Here is a 15,557-nt window from a genome sequence, read left to right on the forward strand (position 1 = left end):
CTTGCCTGAATAAAAAGGTCTTGAACACCTGGAGAAAAACAGAACAGGCTAACCGAGTCACAGTTTGGATGTCGCCATGAGTTCCGACCCATCAAACTTTCCCTGTGGTTAGTACATAGAGAAGAGCTGCTACACCCAGACCTTAAGGGACGGGCAGGATGCTATAGGAGGTGTTGGTGGTCCCTAAGACTTCCTGGACCCACAACCGGCAACCCTGTGAATTGTGCCCAGAAACAAAGTGGTAACCAGCTAAGCAGCTATTTTAGGATAGATGTAATATGGTCCCTTGGGTAAGTGCCCTCTACTAGCATCCTTGCTGCTACATTCTGGACTAACTGAAGTTTCTGAAGACTGTTCAAAGATAGCCCCATGTAGCATGCATTGCAATAATGGGAACAGCAATCCAACTCGTTGGAGGCCGGCAGGAGCAGAGCTTAGAAGATTACTTTTAAAAAGTAATAAATTACAGTTACAGCTACATGGCCCCAAAAAGTAGTAATTACCGGTACAATTACAATTTCTCTGAAAGTAACTGATTACTTTACTTTTCCTCCAAAGTAATCACTACAATTACATTTCAGTTACTTAAAAAAACACCTACAAGGTGCTGGCCTTTGCTGCTGCACATCTAAGTAGCCTAAAACAACATTAAAAATAAACAAACATATACAGAGGTAGTAGAATAATTATTTTTATTCATAAGATAGCAATGATGGTCTCTCCGCTGGTAAGGGTGGTGGGGAGGAAGGCTGAGGCCACTACTCAGATCTTTGCATGTTAAACCAAGTGCAATCCCCTCCCACTCAGCCAGCCAGCTTAATCTCTCTCACTTAACCACCTCCCAGACCCTGCCCTGCCACCAATTGAGGGACACTCACTCAAGCAAACATTTTCCCCTGAGATGCAAAAAAGTTAAAATACTGCAAATGCAGCATAGTAGCCAGAGAGGGTGGTGGAGGCCACTTTGTGTGCTAAGTGCAAACACAGTATACACACACACACACACACACACAAGCTTTGTCATCTTTCACCTCCACAGTTCTTTATCTCCATTGTGCTGCTGCCTTCTTCTCCTCCTTTATCCATGTTTTTGACCTCCGGCTCCTTTTTTCCTCCACTCCATTCTTCACCACCACTATCCATTTTTTTAAATAATTGTTTTCTCCACTCCACCCCATCTCACTCTCCGCCTCCTCCCTCGTCACCTCCTACCCATCCACAGAGCATGAGGGAAGAGCGATGCTGCACAGAAGCCCAGTTTGAGGCACATGATTTTCATCCACAAATCCCCCCCAAAGTAATGCCCAAAAGTAATTCTGGAAACGTTACAATTACTCCACAAACGTACTAAAATTACTCCTAGTTCTATTACAATCAAAATGTAAAGGAATTACCCACTCGTTACTCAAAAAAGTAATGAATTACAAGTAATTCGTTACTTGTAACTAGTTACTTCCAAGCTCTGGGCGGGAGCGAAGCAGATGGAGGCGGAGCTGGTGGAAGGGGCCATCACATCCAGCTGCCACTTGGAAGCCTCTTTGTGGGGTGGATGCTGGCTGCACCAGCAGGGTGCGGCAGAAGGAAAGAAAATACATGTTTCCCTCTGCCACCCCTTCTCCCGACATACTGGCTGCTGCGACAGCGTTCTGAGAGAGGGAGCCAAACAGGACCTGGATATTGCATAAGTCTCCTTCTTTGGCCCCTCCTCTGAGGCCCCCAGAATGCCTTTTTTCAGGCCTTCTTCCAGCTCCCCTCACACTGGCCTGGGCTTACCCGGCAGATCGCCAGCTGAGTTGGGTTGAGGGGCTTATGCCGGCATAGCCTAGCATTGCCCATCTGAGCCAAGAACCTAGATGGCTCAGCCAGAGGTCTACCATATCCAGCTCATCTCAGCCTGGTGTAAATAGCAGTTGGATTGCGACCATCTACATGTTAATACAGCATTGCATAAGGATTCAGCAGTAGATCCAGTTCTGAACACTGTTCAGCCTCTGTCACTTCGGTTCTTGTAAAGCCATTTATCAATTGCCAGTACTTCCTTTCTTTTCAGATCTCTGGCACATACATGTTTTGTTCTTATCATAAAGCTCACTGTCATTTTATGCCATTAGTAGTGGACTGATTACAATAATCCAATAATATTTTATTTGCGTGCGGATTGTAGTGCAGCCAGTGCTGGATTTAGACTTGGTGAGGCCCTAAGCTATATAAAGCTTGGAGGCCCTTTGTTAAAAAATTACACCATATATATATATATGTATTCAGTACACATAAAATTTTAAAAGCCCCCCCAAAAATTCTGAAATTTTTTGAGGCCCCTGTGGATTGTGAGGCCCTAAACTGTAGCTTGTTTAGCTTATGCCTAAATCCAGCATTGAGTGCAGCTCTCACTGTTTGATTAAAGTCCAGTATTTTCCTCTAACATTTTGCAGAAAGAGAACAAGTTCATCATATATGAATGTGTACAAATCACCCTAATATGCTGAAATCCTGTAACCCTCCCTGCAAAAAAAAAAAAAAGCATTTTTCTTTAAAATGTTATGGTTCCCCAATCTGGTTAATAAATACTGGCTTTAAAATACTTAGAAGCAAGCTTCTCCAAATTTATGTAAAGGACAAAAAGAGGTATTTAAAAACATTCAAAATAATAAAACCAACAAGTTAAAAACACATAAAAAACCTTAATAGCTTCTAGATTCCTGGGTTGTGGTGGTTATGTTGATTTTTCTCTTATCCACTTTTTTCACTGTCCAGCTTTCACATCCATACATTTGTTGTTGTTATGTGCCTCCAGGTCGACTATGACTTATGGCGACCCTATGAATCAGTGACCTCCAAGAGCATCTGTTGTGAACCACCCTGTTCAGATCTTGTAAGTTCAGGTCTGTGGCTTCCTTTATGGAATCAATCCATCTCTTGTTTGGCCTTCCGCTTTTTCTACTCCCTTCTGTTTTTCCCAGCATTATTATCTTTTCTAATGAATCATGTCTTCTCATTATGTGTCCAAAGTATGATAACCTCAGTTTCATCATTTTAGCTTCTAGTGATAGTTCTGGTTTAATTTCTTCTAACACCCAATTATTGGTCTTTTTCCCAGTCCATGGTATCCGCAAAGCTCTCCTCCAACACCACATTTCAAATGAGTTGATTTTTCTCTTATCCGCTTTTTTCACTGTCCAACTTTCACATCCATACATAGAGATTGGGAATACCATGGTCTGAATGATCCTGACTTTAGTGTTCAGTGATACATCTTTACATTTGAGGACCTTTTCTAGTTCTCTCACAGCTGCCCTCCCCAGTCCTAGCCTTCTTCTGATTTCTTGACTATTGTCTCCATTTTGGTTAATGACTGTGCCAAGGTATTGATAATCCTTGACAAGTTCAATATCCTTATTGTCAACTTTAAATACACAAATCTTCTGTTGTCATTACTTTAGTCTTTTTGACGTTCAGCTCTAGTCCAGCTTTTGTGCTTTCTTCTTTAACTTTCATCAGCATTCTTTTCAAATCATTACTGGTTTCTGCTAGTAGTATGATATTGTCTGCATATCTTAAATTATTGATATTTCTCCCTCCAATTTTCACACCTCCTTCATCTTGGTCCAATCCCGCATTCCATATGATATGTTCTGCGTACAGATTAAACAAATAGAATGATAAAATACACCCCTCTCTCACACCCTTTCTGATGGAGAACCAATCAGTTTCTCCATATTCTGTCCTTCAGTAGCCTCTTGTCCAGAGTATTTCTTTTAAAGCATTCCATAGTTTTTCATGATCTACACAATCAGTTTGCTTTAATCTATAAAGCACAGGGTGATTTTCTTCTGAAATTCCTTGGTCTGTTCCATTATCCAACTATGTTTGCGATATGATCTCTTGTACATGTTCCCTTTCTAAATCCAGCTTGGACATCTGGCATTTTTTACTCCATATATGGTAAGAGCCTTTGCTGTAGAATCTTGAGCATTACTTTACTTGCATGAGATATTAAGGCAATAGTGCGATAATTACTACATTCCCTGGGATCCTCTATCTTTGGAATTGGGATGTATATTGAGCTCTTCCAGTCTGGGTCCATTGCTTTATTTTCCATATTTGTTGACAAATATTTGTCAAAATATGGACAGATTCAGTCTCAGTAGCTTGTATCAACTCTGTGAGCATACCATCTGTTCCTGGTGATTTGTTTCTTCCAAGTATTTTAAGAGCAGCTTTCACCTCACATTCTAAAATTTCTGGTTCTTCATCATACAGTTCCTCCATGAATGAATCTATCATCCTGGCATCTCTTTTATAGAGTTCTTCAGTGTATTGCTTCCATCTTCCTTTTATTTCATCTTGGTCAGTCAGTGTGTTTCCCTGTGGATTATTCAACATCCCTATTCTTGGTTTAAATTTCCCTTTAATTTCTCAAATTTTTTGGAATAGGGCTCTTGTTCTACGTTTTTGTTGTCCTCTTCTATTTCTTTACAATAACTGTTGTAATAGTTCTCTTTGTCCCTACGTACTAGTCGCTGTATTGTTGCATTTAGGATTCTGACCGTGTTTCTATCTCCTTTAGCTTTTGTTTTCCTTCTGTCTTTAACCATTGTAAGAGTTTTGTCAGTCATCCATTGAGGTCTTTCTCTCTTTTTAACTAGAGGTATTGTCTTTTTGCATTCTTCCCTGATAATGTCTCTGACTTCAGTCCGTAGTTCTTCTGGTTCTCTGTCAACTAAGTTTAAAGGCTCAAATCTGTTCCTTATTTGATCTTTATATTCTTCTGGGATGTTATTTAAATTGTATTTTGGCATTATGATTGCTTTGTTGTTGTTCTTTAGCTTTACTCTGATTTTCAATATTACTAGTACATGATCTGTTCCGCAGTCTGGTGTGTGATCAATTTCTTCCTGTACGTCTGTGTAAAATCTCTCCAATTCCTCTTCTTCTGTGTTTGCTGTTGGAGCATAGACTTGGATGATGGTTATGTTAATAGGTTTCCCATTACATCTCATTGATATCACTCACTCTTACCTTGCATTATAGCTCCTCACTGCTTTTGCAACATCGCTTCTCACTATTCTTAATTTCTCATTTCCTGCATAAAATATTTTGTGGTTGCCTGATTGAAAGTGTCCCATTCCTATCCATTTAATTCACTCATGCCAGGTATTATAATGTTGATGTGTTCCATTTCTTGCTTGACAATTTCTAACTTTCCCTGGTTTATGCTTCTCACATTCCATGTTCCTATTGTGTACATTGTACAACTCCAGACTCTCCTTTCGCATCTGTGCGCTTCAGCCTCTGGGCTTCCTTTTAGCTTTGACCCAGTGGTGTCATTATGCACAGCGCTACTCATACTTGTCCGTCGTTCTTCCCCAGTAGCTCAGTGAGTGCCATCTGACCTGGGGATCTCAACTTCCAGCACTATCTCATGTTGCATTTTGAATAGTCTATTCATAGGGTTTTCGTGGTAAAAGGTATTGAGAGGTGGTTTACCAATGCCTTCCTCTGAGTGTGGATGCATCTTAGTCTGGTGTCTCAGGTTTGACCATTCCGCTTTGGGTGACCCTGCTAGGAGTTTAGCCTCTTGGTCTAGACTCCTGACGGCATTGCTCTCAGCTTCTTCAACACTCTCAAACCCCCTCATCGTGTTAAGGTGCACGTCCTAGAGGAGGCACGCCTGGGTAGGCTTGCCTAAACAAAAATGTTTTTAGCAGGTGCCAAAAAGAGTACAATGAAGGCGCCTGCCTAATGACAATAGGCAGGGAGTTCCAAAGCATAGGTGCTGCCACACTAAAAATTACATTTTATTTTTAATATGCTGCCAAAATTTTCTGTGGCTGTGGGAGGGTGGTATTGCTGTTGTTTTGTTGTTGTTTATTGTTATGTTTTTTGGTGTGTTTTATTTGCTTTGTTTTAACATTGTGTAAGTTGCTTGGTAACCTTTGGGTATCAAGCGACATAATGATAATGATAGAATGATTTCTTACAAGAGCAGAACAAGTGCTATGTAACATCAGCAACATGGAAAGCACACCTTGAACCTGGTAGCAAATTGGCAACCAGTGCAGATTTCAAAGCAGAGGTATTATGTGCTGATAGGGTCACATGCATGTCAACAATTGTGCCCCAGCATTCTGCACTAACTGCAGCCCCCAGGTCAGGTTGTCTGCATGGGGATTTTTTTCACATCTGTTTCCCTTAATATAATGTAGTTTTCTGTTGTTTTCACCAATATATGCATTTTATATACACTTTACCCCAGTATTATGCATGCTTCATACACATTACTTGGCGGGAGAACTGGACTGAAAAATTCAGAGAAGTACACATTTCCAAAGATGGCTGTCTCTCCGTTCGTGCATTACCTTGGAAAAGGCAAACTAGGTAATTTCACCTGTAAATGCAAACTGAATCAAATTTCTCCTCCATCTGTACTCCCAAGTAAATGTGCATAGGTCTTGCATGTCACTCCATCAATCTGTCTTACATTAGACTGCAGCAAAGAAGGGACGAGAAGGGTTGCAGGACTTCTCCCCTGGTGCAACTGAGAAACCAGAAACTTTTAGTGCCTCCTCTTCTTGAACTTTTTCATCCTAGGTGGTCATTTGAACAACAAGAGTTTGAACCTGACTTTGCTTATTTCCTCTTCCCTTCCAATCCATTTTCCTTTCATGTTGTGTCTTTAAGATTGTAAGCCTAAGGCCAGAGAGTACCTTTTTTTTTTTCTTTATTGATTTGAAAGCCATTCTGTGTGCCTTTTCTTTTGGGAGGCGTGCTGAAGTTCTTTAATAAATATATAATATATTCACAGACACATAGACACACCATTTTATTTTTAATACTTGCTGCTTTAGGTTTGTTTTAGTATAATGTATTTCTGATGCATTCTTCTTATTCTGTTTTCTTTCAATTCATAAGCAGCTTTGATAGCTTTTAATAGGCAAGTGAGGTAAAACCATTTCACTTACTTACTTACAAGTCAAAATAAGGTTTGTTGTACTGTTGCTGCCTCCCCACCAATAATAACATGTCTTACTGTAGCCTTGGAGAAACATGCATAGCAACAAGTGGAGCGTCTTGGGTTTTTTAACCCAGCTGAATTGGCAAATTCCTTCAAACTCATCTTAGTTTCAGAGAGTGCTTGCTGCCCTCTGCAGGCCAATGTTATCTCTTTTGTGTGTGTCCTCTAGTTGCAGTTAATTTGTTTGATAAGGCTCATGTATGAAGGGTCCTCAAATGGTGTCCTACCGAGCATCTTTAAATTGCAACAGATTTAACAACAAAGCAGAGTTCCTTACCTTGTAAAGTGTTCAGTTATCCTGAATCAGGTAGACAAAGAGTTTATCTAGATGATGGCTTCTCATGATCCTAGTTTAGCACTCAGTGATGATGAAGTTAGGTAATTTTAGACCCGGAGCTTAATAGTGTCATTCCTCTACCTCTCTTTAGACAATCAAGTGCAGGGCCTGCCTTAGGGGTGGGCGAGCTGGGTGGTCACCCGGGGTGCTGAACTGAGGGGGGTGCCAAGCTGAGCTGAGGGGATGCCAAGCTGAGCTCACCCTAGGGTGGCAAAAAGCAAGTGTCTGTCACCTTTCCCCCCCCCCAAGGTACTACAGGTTGCTTGGGTACTAACTACAAAAATGATATTTTTTCAGTTAGCTTTAAAGTATGTTTCTTTTTCAGTTTCCACTTTGATGTCATTTGCACTAGGTAAAAATCAGTGGAACACAGCTTTACTTTGAGGGAATGTTATCAAGCACTTAACACTTCAAATACTATAAACACTATATAAATAAAAATAAAACAAAGCCGTAAGATGTAACAGGTCAGATGGATGCCTTTTTATTTATAATTTTTATTTATTATTTTTAAAGCTAAAAATAATGGATATTCTAAAATAAAGAATGCTTATCAAAAGATAGGAACTGTTACCAAAAAAAAAGAAAAACAAAAGTAAAACCTGTGATTGTTGAGGAGCGAGTGTTGGAGCACAGAGAGGAGCGCTTGCAGCAGGAGCCATTTTGTGTGTGTGCTGAACATAATAAACAATATAGTTCTACAACTCCATGTACCTAAAACTCCATGAGAGTCATCCTTTGAGACCCAACCACATCACATGACAGAGATGTCATTGGGATCCTAGAACTGGAGCAGGAGTGCACTGAAAGCAGAGCAGCAAATAAGAGGTAGCTTACTCTGGGCCCTTCTCATATGCATTGCTGGGAAAAAACTCAGAATAGTAAGGCCTGTTACACTGCTGTGTTTTGCAATCCTGCACAAGCCATTCAACTTGCTAACACTGCAGTGGTACAGGGCTGCCCAAGGGGGGGTGACTGGGGCAATTTGCCCCAGGGTCCCACAAAGCACTGGGCCCCTGCCTCAGTTCCTGTGTGTACCATTGGCCCCTGTCCTGACCCTGCCACATTGCTCACCAGAATTCTTGGTATTTTGTTTATAGTTTTCATAAAAAGAAGATATGGTATATTAGAGTGTAAGATGACACTGAATATCAACACATAATTGTGACCTAATGGGACCTCTCCACAGCCATGTTGAAGTAAATATTTTACATAGTTGTGCATGAAACAGAATAGATCCAAATTTGAGGCTTAAGCTGGCTGTAAAATGTATCCTTGGGAGGCTGGAAGGGGGGGTCTGCTTATTAGCTAGGCCTGCAGCCCAATTGTAAGGGAGTCTAAACTAATTATGGTATTTTATTTATTTATTTATTATACTTGTATACCGCCCCATAGCTGAAGTTCTCTGGGCGGTTTACAGTAACTAAAAACAAATACAATTTAAAATACATCTTTTAAAACACAATTTAAAACACAATTTAAAAATTTAAAACAATATAAAACACATGCTAAAATGCTTGGGAGAAGAGGAAAGTCTTGACCTGGCACCGAAAAGATAACAGTGTTGGCGCCAGGTGCAACTTGTCAGGGAGATCATTCCATAATTTGGGGGCCACCACCGAGAAGGCCCTCTCCCTTGTTGCCATTCGCCGAGCTTCCCTCGGAGTAGGCACCCGGAGGACAGCCTTTGATCTTGAACATAGTGTACGGGTGGGTTCATATCGGGAGAGGCGTTCCATCAGGTATTATGGTCCCAAGCCATGTAAGGCTTTATAGGTCAAAACCAGCACCTTGAATCGAGCTTGGAAACATAAAGGCAGCCAGTGCAAGCGGGCCAGAATCGGTTTTATATGTTCAGACCGTCTGGTCCCTGTTACCAATCTGGTCGCTGCATTTTGCACAAGCTGCAGTTTCCAAACCGTCTTCAAAGGCAGCCCCACGTAGAGTGCATTGCAGTAATCTAATTTAGAGGTTACCAGAGCATGGACAACTGAAGCCAGGTTATCTCTGTCCAGATAGGGACGTAGTTGGGCCACCAACTGAAGTTGGTAGAAGGCACTCCGTGCCACTGAGGCTACCTGAGCCTCAAGTGATAGAGATGATTCTAGGAGAACCCCCAAGATATGAACCTGCTCCTTCAGGGGGAGTGCAACCCCACCCAGAACAGGTTGGACATCTACCATCCAGTCAGAAGAACCACCAACTAGCAGCATCTCAGTCTTGTCTGGATTAAGCCAGGCCTGGCCTCCAAGAGGTCTTCTGTATCTTTAAAAGTTGGGCAGGGGGAAGGGAGAATTCCACCTTGTGGTTTTTCTCATAACAGTGTTGCAAGAACACTTGTACTTGGCTGACTTTCTCTTCTCCTAAAGATACAGGATCAGTCTCAGGCCATGCATCTGGCAACCCTAAGGGGAAGGGAGAGGAGGAGGATGGCAGGGGTGGCAGGGTATGCCCTGGCTCAGATGGGCCTTTTGCTGACTGTTGGAGGGGGCAGCGGTGTCACTAGCGGGAGTGTGGGGGGGTGCAGACTTCCAGCGCGCGCCCTCCCAGGTGCGTGGATGGGGGTGGCTGGTCTTGTGTGTGCGCGCACACACACACACACTCCCCACGTGCTCCAGGCTGGTGGTGGGAGGCCTGTCCCGGCTTCACTGCCAGCGAGCGGGCGCCTGCTTTTGGTCTCGCCCGCCGGCCGCCAAGCAGGAGTTGGCGCAGGGCAACAGCACGGGGTGGGGCGGCTCTGGGTGTCACCCCCCTCAGGGTGTCACCCGGGTGTGGTCCGCACCCTCCGCATCCCGGTAGTGATTCCCCTGGGAGGGGGAGGGAGAGGAGGAGGATGGCAGTTGGTGGGGGGGTAAGTCCTGGCCCTAATGGGCCTTTTGCTGACTGTTGGAGGGGGTGGGGGGAGGAGGAGGGAAAAGCAGGACCAAAATCGATCACTCGGGGGTGGATTAGTGTTTTGCATCTAACCAGATGTAGTTTGAAAGAAAAGAGTGGTCACCGTGTTCTCTCTCTCTGTGTATGTATGTGGTGTGTGTGTGTAGGCAGGCAGAAGGAGAGAATTGTTTAAAAGAGCTTCAATGTTGTTCATTTATTTGAAATGTGGTGTTGGAACTTTGCATAGACTGTGAAAAAGACCAATAATTGGGTGTTAGAACAAATTAAACCAGAACTATCACTAGAAGCTAAAATGATGAAACTGAGGTTATCATACATTGGACACATAATGAGAAGACATAATTCACTAGAAAAGACAATAATGCTGGGAAAAACAGAAGGGAATAGAAAAAGAGGAAGGCGAAACAAGAGATGGATTGATTCCATAAAGGAAGCCACAGACCTGAACTTACAAGATCTGAACAGGGTGGTTCACAACAGATGCTCTTGGAGGTTGCTGATTGAAGGCACATAACAACAACTTGAAGGCACATAACAACAACAAAGTGTTGTTCATGGCTGAATGGGGATCTTCCAGATCCTAATCCAGTGTTCTAACCACTGCATTCATACATATAAATGCTCATTTTGTTTTATTGATAATTTATTTTATTTTGTGGACCCCTTCTAAACCAAAGACATTTTTCCAGTTTCTTTAGTTTCTGTTTGTAAAACTGCAATGTTTAAGCATCCACAGAATCTTTCAGTGTTGGAGGATGGGGGACAAAACAGACCTTGGCCATGCCCCCGTGACCTTATAGTGGCCCCACCAGTTTTAGAGGGAACTAGCCACCACTGCTCCGCAGTGTGTTCATCTGAAAATATGTATGTGGTCCAGCCAATGTGTGGGTGGACATATATCATCATCATCATCATCATCATCATCATCATCAATTAAATTTATTAGCTGCTTGTTACCAGCAGGTCTCCAAGTGACTTACAACATTATTAAAAGCTAAAATAAATCTATCATACATAAAATAAAATAATAAAACAACCACCACCACCCCACACACAGCCACAGAAAGCTTTAGGAGCACACTAATACAAACGTCTTAGTTTATCAAATGTCTGGGAAAACACATGTCTTTACCTAGCACCAAAAAGATGTCAATGAAGTTGCCAGGTGGACCTCATTGGGGGGTGTATTCCACAGATGGGGAGCCACAACTGAAAAGGCCCTCATCGCCACCCTCCAGCCTCCCTCAGAGAGGTATACCAAGATTGCAATCACCACTTCCTTCTTCATTCATCAGGAGCACGCACAGGGAGAAAAAGGTGTGGAGAACCCAGTCAAGGGGAGGGTTTTCAAACATGCATGAAGTAACCACCCCCACCCTTGTGGACAGCAGAATCTAGAATCAATCTAGACTGAAAGCAGCATGTTGTGCCATCATGAACAATTCCAGATTGAGAAAAAACTACATTTTTGTGCTATAAATGGATTAATGGGTACACAGCCTAAATCACAGGGCAATCCTAACCATGCCTGCTGGGAACCTGTGTGTGTGAACCTGCCACCCATGTGCCCCATTAAACACACCTCCTTGAGAGGAGGGGGATCTTTTGCTAGGGATAAATCAAGGGCTTTGGCCTGAAATGCAACTAACTAGTGTGTGTATAAGCCAAGAATTACAGGTCTAAACTAGACTAAAGCAAAGCTTTCTTTTATTGAGAGAAAAGTGAAGAATAGCATGACAAAATTACTGGGTACGTGGCAGCATTAATCATTAATATCTTAACCCATTCATAATGTTAAACTAAAGAGATCAAAGGTCCCTGTTGCTATAAGGAATGACAACAGAGATTACCTATCCTAGGCTCAGGAGTGGGCAGTGGAATACAGCTGAAGTGATGTGAAGGAGCTCTGCCCAAAAAGCAGGAAAGAATCTCTTGTCTCAAGGCTTGCACCAAGACACAGACTCCCTTCCCGTTCTGTGCCGTGATCCTTGAGAGTGTAGTTATACATGTTGGTGCTCAGATTGCCATCTTGGGTCTCAAAAACTGCTCTTAAATACACTTTCCCTCTTACAAATCAACATGAAAATGCGGGGTCTGGGTATGAGGTGATCTCATGTTGTGTGTATATTTGTTGCTGACATTCAGGAAAACTAAGGCTACGTTCTAATGCTTTCTTTAAACAACAGGATTGTTCTGCTGGGCATGAGGGAAATCTGCCCAAAAAATGAGATAACATTTCATTCAGGGTCGTCACCCACCAAAAGTGCCAAAAGATGGTCCTTGATTCTTGTCCTCATTTCACAGTACTTTGGAAGGCACATGAGTCAGAAAATAGGGAGTGTGGGGTGGGAAATGTAGTCCAGAATACTCCAGGGCCTTGCCACCCCTTTGACTCCAAATGAAGCAAAGTGGGTTTAGCTCAAACACTCGTAACAAAATTCAATGGGGTTTATTCCCAGGTAAGTGGGCTTAGGACTGCGCCCTCAGACTACTGGTCCACCTAGCATAGTATTGTCTACTCTGATTAGCAGTGGCTCTCCAGGATTTTGCACATGTATCTTTCCCAGCCCTTCCAGGAGATGCCAGGGCCTAAACCTGGAAACTCTTGCACACAGCAAAGCATGCACCCTGCCCAGTGGCAGCTGATGGCTCCATGTCAGTGGGGCAATGACATCCGCTCTGGGGTTTAGTCTAAACTAGTCTGCTCCAGCACCTTGGACAGCTCCTTGAAAGTCTGGGCTAAAACCCAGAGTGGATTCCACTTCCCCACTGACATGGAGCCACCAGCCACCACTGGCCCTGCCACTGAGCTTCAGGCAGCCCTCCTGCTCAGTCTGTTGAACAGAGTCATGGATGGATCTAACAAAGTCATCTTTTTATGCATGAATTTCCACTCATGAAATGGGACTTACTCTCCCTCTCCCCATGCACTTTGTAGGGTTGTGGGAACCCCAGAACAGATAACGGGGTATACAGAGAGAAAAGGAGAGTCCATATGTTAATGGGATGACTTCCTGGATTGAGTTCTAGATTTCTGCCCCAAGTCTTGTCCAATGCAGACTGCATAAGCTCATTGCCGCATAACAGACAATTCTTTGTGTTTTCAGAGATGGGGACTCAGCCATGGCTATGTCTCTCATTCCCAGCTGACCTTCATGCAACTTAAAACTTGCATAGCACCTAAACAGCCTCATCTGAATGTCTGCTACCTCCTCTTCCATTTCAGATCAGATGCAGACTCCATGGCTTCCACATCAGCCATTCCCCCTGTCCCCGCCCCAACTGCTGTTTCCCAAGCCTGATGAAGAGTTCTTGAAAACTCAAACTTGTGCATACTATTGTGTGATATTCCGGCTTACCTAATAAAAGTATCACTGTAATATGGATTTGGGTAGTTTTCTTAGGGGCTAACAGAGTTACCTTTACTGCTGTTTCTCTTCCTCCTCCTTCCCCACCATGAACAATTTTGTACTTACATTCATTGAATCTCATCAGCCATTTTGCTGCCCATTCATTCAGCTCACAGAGACCTCTTGGTCTCCTTTGGATTTCACCATCAAGAATAATCTGGTGTCATTTCCAAATTTAGCTACTCACTGTTTATCCCTGTCTGTGGACCATTTATGAATAATCAGTACTGGTCCCGATAGAATCCTTGGGAAACTACACCACTTACTTGTTGTTATATTTAACCAACCCAGAAGAATACTTGTCCTCTTATCCCATGACCGCTGAATGTTCTTAGATGCCTGTACTGTTATGGCAGAGATGAGGAACCTGCTGCAGTCTAACAACAGCTGGAGGGCAACAGGTTCCCCATCCCTGTGTTATAGGTTCCCAAGAAGCTGCCTTATGCTGAACTGCTGCCTTATGCTGAACTGCTGCCTTATGCTGAGTCAGACCACTGGTCCATCTAACTCAGTATTGTCTACACTGACTGGCAGTGGCTCTCCAGGGTTTCAGACGGGTCTCTGCCAGCTATACCTGGAGATGCTGGGGACTGAACCAGGGAGCTTCCGTATGCAAAGCAGATGCTCTACCACTGAGCTACAGCCCTTTCCAAAGGACATGCTAGCATGAAGCCCATGAGTTTCAGTTCCAAGGATAAGCCTGTTGAACATGTAGGAGGCATTTGCAGCCAGACCCAAAAGTGAAGAGGCAAGTCAACAGTACTGGATTAAATGTGGGCCATTTGCAAAATACAAAGATTTGCAATGGAATAATTATTACTAGTCAACCTATTATTTCAACACTGCTGGCCATCTATCTGGGCTAAAGCTATGGGTAGGAGTCCACCCCACATACAACTTCTGACCAAGTTCAACAATGCAGGCTACAAAACCAGGAGTAAATGGCTGTAACCAGGGCTGTGGAGTCGGTATGCCAAACCTTCAACTCCAACTCCGACTCCGACTCCTTTATTTTTCTACTGTCCGACTCCGACTCCACCTAAAATTGCTTCCAACCCCACAGCCCTGGAAAGGGCTGTAAATGTCTTTTTAAATTGGAAGCTCTCATAGGAGCATTTTTATCGCTGCCTGAATATGCGCTAATCTTGGCATCACAGCATTTGTCTTCATCTGGGTCCTGTGTCATACACTGACACACAAAATGTTTTCCATCTTGAGTTGTGGTGAAATGCTCAACTACAGCCGACTTCATGGGAAGCTTCTTTGACATTTTGAATTTATATTTTAAAAAATTTATTTTGAAGTCAGAGTCAGAGTTGGTACATTTCTACCGACTCCGACTCCGACTCCACCCAAAATTGCTTCCGACTCTGACTCCACAACTCCGACTCCACAGCCCTGGCTGTAACTGCTCCTGGCTTCTCACTGGCACACATTGTGGTCATGCTGAGGGAGACCTGCCAGCATCAACCCACTGAGGCAGGCAAATCCCAAGAGGGTTCCCTTGTCACCTTGAGCCTATGAGTTGGTCGAGAAAAGGCCTCTTCTTCACCCTCCAAATGAATAATTCAAGGTGTTCCCCAGCAGGAAATTACATCCCTGAGATGCTTAGGACCTTCCTTTCTACAGTATGAAACCTCCTCCCTTTAGTGAACCTTACTGCTGTGACTTGTCATAAGTTACAGGTGTCCACTTTGAGAGATTGGGGCAAATGGCCCTGGCTGTTTCCCTGGTATCAACTTTCTGAGTGTGGAAATAAGCTCATCTTACAAGGTTTTATGATGTCCATAAACAAAATTGGAATGACATCTAATTGCAGGATGGAGAGGAGGGCCTTCATTTGCCCTGGTATCAGTATTTGTGGTTACAGCACTCGTGTTTTTGCTTGAAATCAGGAATA

This window comes from Rhineura floridana, chromosome 5, assembly GCF_030035675.1.
Source record: "Rhineura floridana isolate rRhiFlo1 chromosome 5, rRhiFlo1.hap2, whole genome shotgun sequence".
NCBI lineage: Eukaryota > Metazoa > Chordata > Lepidosauria > Squamata > Rhineuridae > Rhineura > Rhineura floridana.